This window comes from Camarhynchus parvulus, chromosome 3 (assembly GCF_901933205.1).
Source record: "Camarhynchus parvulus chromosome 3, STF_HiC, whole genome shotgun sequence".
In the NCBI taxonomy this organism is placed as follows: Eukaryota; Metazoa; Chordata; class Aves; order Passeriformes; family Thraupidae; genus Camarhynchus; species Camarhynchus parvulus.
Window position 1 is genome coordinate 29,211,807 of NC_044573.1, and position 4,350 is coordinate 29,216,156.

Sequence of the window (4,350 nt, forward strand, 5' to 3'; positions counted from 1 at the left end):
TCACTCATTTTCAAAAAATCCAGAGTGACTGCCTCCCAGCTTCAATAAGAAGTCATTTCACCAAGAATCTCAAGTGGAAAAAGTCAGGTACAGAAATCTTTCTTCATTGCCAATCAGAAAACAAACAAAACCACAGAGGAATGTCATCAGTTATGAACACCTGCTTAATGGTATCCGCTCAATTAAGATTCAGTTGATATTGTCTGAAATTAATATCTTTCATATAAAATGACAGCATTTCTTTATTTTTCTGGGCTAAAATGCTTCTCTTTTAATTGCGAGGAAATATGTGTCTGTCCAGCTCTGCCTGGACTGTTACAACTTGTCTCAGAGCAAACTGCCAACTCAAAGCAGGTCCTTATCACATTAATTTCTCAGCCACTTGAAAACAGCACTTTAAGCTAAATCCAAAAGCAAGGAGGCATCCTTATTTCCAGCCAGATCACAAATATCATTAGAGCCTGGAATTTGCTTTGAGCCAGGTCATAGAAGAGCTATTATGCACCACAGAGAATTGATGCTGTATGTTTACCTCTAAATAAGGCCAATGATAGGTTCTTGCATTAAATCTGATCCTCAGTCAGGCCCATTGTGTGACCCATCAAAAACAGGGAGATTGAATTTACCCCAGTTATTTTAAGTCAAAAGAAGCAGCAGCCACCCTGAAAGGAGCTGAAAAACCAAAGTACATATAAGCACCTAATAAGGGACTAGCCACTGAGATGCAGCTCTTTAGTCATACTCTCTATTAGACTCCAGAAACTTGATAAAACAATTATCCATTCATTTGGGTACCATGCTCAATCATCACTAACACGTTCCATGGGTGTGCTTGTATATAATTACAATTTATTCACTGCTATTTATTCAGTATGTTTATATCTCACAGTAACCATCAATTAATCCCTTTGAACTCATTTGTAAGTGGAACTTTAATGTAAAGGATGAGTTAAATATGGCTGGGTACACAGACTAGCCCCAAGCTAGCACAGGTCTGACAGACTATAGGAACATTAAATGTCAGCCTTTCAGCAGCTGCTTTGATATTTCATTTTGGAGATGTGTCTATAAAACATGTAGAGACTTGTGTAGATCACTAATTTTTTCCTTCAAACTTTGTGAGCTAGATTTTTACTTCTGAGGAGGGTCACAAGAGATGTTTGTTCTTACACCTGACAAGGTGCAACTTTGCCAGTTGCTGACTCCTGCATAGAGCAGTGTGGCTACTCAATTCTGAAATGCTGGCATATAAGAATACTGGTGATGGTTTATTCAATTAATTTTAAAAATGAATGTTCAAATGCTTATCTCATCCAAGATTTCCCTCATGTCTTACCACTACCTACCTCACAGATTTTTATCTCCTTGGTATTCGCACTGATCTTTCTCTGTGCCCTCAGCTATTCCCATAAATTTATGCAATGGCTTTCTCTGTAGACTTTCACTGGGAGCAGCCAACTCTCTTCTGTCTGGCTTTTTGTATTTTTGCAAATCTCACGGGAAACTTTGTCTCTCGGTATTTTCTGTTCTTTGAACATAATGTTTGCACTTGCCCTTTTAACATCATCACCATCTCTGTACTCCGTACTTGCCTTGTGTTAACACCAAGACACTTTTGGCCTCTTTATGTAAAAGACAGAACTGAAGTTCTGCTGACTTCTATATCTAACCTGTTTTCTTCACCTTGCCTTTTTCCATGCCTTCTGTACTTTATCAAGCCACAGTCAGCCATAACACGTGCTAGTCTAAAGGTGAGCCTATCTACTGTTTACACCATGCTGTATGCTATAAAAAATGATAAAGAGGTTTATCGGTGATAGAAAGCACTTACTGACAAAGTGTTTCTTAAAATTATCCTTACTTGACATCTGACCGCAGAAAGTTTGGATTGTTTTTACTGCAGTCCAGAAAATTGTTCCCATATCTGATACTGATTTTGCAAAGTAGCAGGAAATGGTGAGACTACCTTCTGGATTTTTTGCTACTGTTCCACTTACTAAAGCTGACAGTAGCTGCAGCAGTTCTTCAGCTGCCCAACAGAAGACTCAGAAAGCTACCTTTAAATCAAGCACATGGCCATGCTGGGAGAGAAATGAGAAGGATACTGATGCCCTCTCCTGTGCTACATAAGCAAAAGAAATTTCTTGCTTATTTTGGCAATTTTCAAAGTTCTCAAAAGCTCCTAAAGGTCATGCACATCTATAATAAAAGTTACTTTGACGTACATAATGGGAGTACTGACCCAGGTTTTGAGCATGGATAGACCAAGTGCCTTCTGGTAGTGTTCCTCCAGTAAAAATGTAGTCATCAAGTGTCAACTGACCAGCTAAGAAAAGTAATGTGGAAGAACTGCACAATCACAGGAACTTGTTATGAGCCAGAGGAGTGCACAAAATGGATTCTTATGGTCTAATAACCCATTCTACCACTGGTATATTTTTGCCCAGAATGGAGAACACACATGCTCAGCTCCAAGCATAGAAAACAGCACATTTGCAGCCTCTGAATGTGGCTCTGCAGGCTGTGGCAGAAGCAATGGCCCAGGCAGTGTTCATCTGTGATGTGGAAAAGAAGCACTTTGTCCTGAGCAGCTACCACCTGCAGCCCAGGGCAGGACAAGAAGCAAATGTCCTTCCAGGCTTACCCTTACCCTTTTAGCCTACTCAACAAGCCCTTCCTCATCCTCTGAAATACATGCTGTCCTTCCAGACAACACCAAAGTATCATTGGCAAAGATTTGAGCCTTTCTCTATGGAGATGTAAATAGAAGACTGACAGACAAGTGATGTTTCTGAGAATGTTCAAGGAAACAGCCATGTAACTATTATATGATTCTGTAAAGATTTGTTTTGAAATTTGATCTTTTCTTCCCAAATTCTTTCCAGCAAGCATATACCTGATATCCTGAGTTTTCACAGCATGTCTCATACTTAAAAACCCGAAGTCTCATCTGTAATTAGTTTTATATATTTTTAGCATAAACATTAAATTCTAAATGTTTCGTCCATAATGTTTCAACATAGTTATACTCAGTGTGCTTTGTATAAACTATCTGGGTTTAAATACAGCTAAAATGTCAAAAGTTAGCTCAGATGTATCTATTTCCTGATCTTAAATGTGATGAGTAAATATATACTTTTTAGTATCCTTGCATTTTTCTTACTTATTTATATCTTTATAGAGGGTTTTCTTTTATATATATATAAAATTCCAATTTTGTCTTTCAATATCACTGAGTAATTAATAATATCCTGAAAAGGCAGAATTAAGACTGAGCAGTAACCAGCATTTTTTTTCCTAAGACTGTGCTCTGGATGATATTGTTACACCGGAATTGGTCTAGACTTTGCATATTAATTTTTGCATCTTGCCAGTGAAATCATGTGTTTATGCTAGTCAGTTTAAAGCACATCTCCGAAAACCATGAATTAGCACATTACCAGAACATTTCCAGGGGGGCAATACAATTTTGGAGGCTGCCTCACTTGTACGTACGCTCCCCTAGCAAAAATAGTCATAGGGCAGAGTGAGAAGACATGACCCTCTGACAGTGTATAAAGTCATCTTGTGTAGAAACTTGCTGGGTTTATTCACCTTCATCTCATATTATGTAACAAAATAAGTAAATTACGATATTCTTATACACCCAAAACCATTTGACTGTTTTATCTACCAGTGAGAGAACAGAAAGGAGCACTGGATGCTGTCTTATACAAGAAAGTAATTAATCAAATAGGTCTCAGAAACTACCTATATGAAGAAAGCATGAAAGATTTTCTTTCACAGCAAAACCACAAATTATAAAAGGACTCTAAAAAAGCTGCTACCTTTTCACTTGTTTCTATCAAAGGATGGTTACCACAAGCAGCTGTTTGCTGCCTTTTAAATTAGCCTAGCAGCTGAGTGAAAGATGAATGAAGATTCATGCAGAGTGCTAGCGTAATGCTCCTAAGTAGTGCCAGCTGAGGAGGGAAGCACTTGGGTTTGTCGGGAGCGGCCCTGGGTAGCATCCGTCGGGGGAGCGAACGTGACTCGGAGCCGGCCCCAGCTCAGGCACAGGCGGAGCGGGCAGGGAGCCCTGGGCAGCCACGCTTTGGGACAGACAGGTGGCACCTGGAGCGGCGCCGCACAAGGACGAGGGCGGTGGGCTGGGCTGCAAGACGAGCGGCACGACCGCCGTCATTGCCCAGCACGGCTCGGGGCTCCCCTCCTCGCCGCTGCGGGTGGGAAGGGGCAGGCCGGGGGAGGTGCTGGGGGCCGGGCGCTGCCGGGCCGGCGCTGCCCTCTCCTCCCACCCCGGGCCGAGCCGCTTCTCCCGCGCCGGGGGCGGCAGCGGCGGCAGCGGGGCCG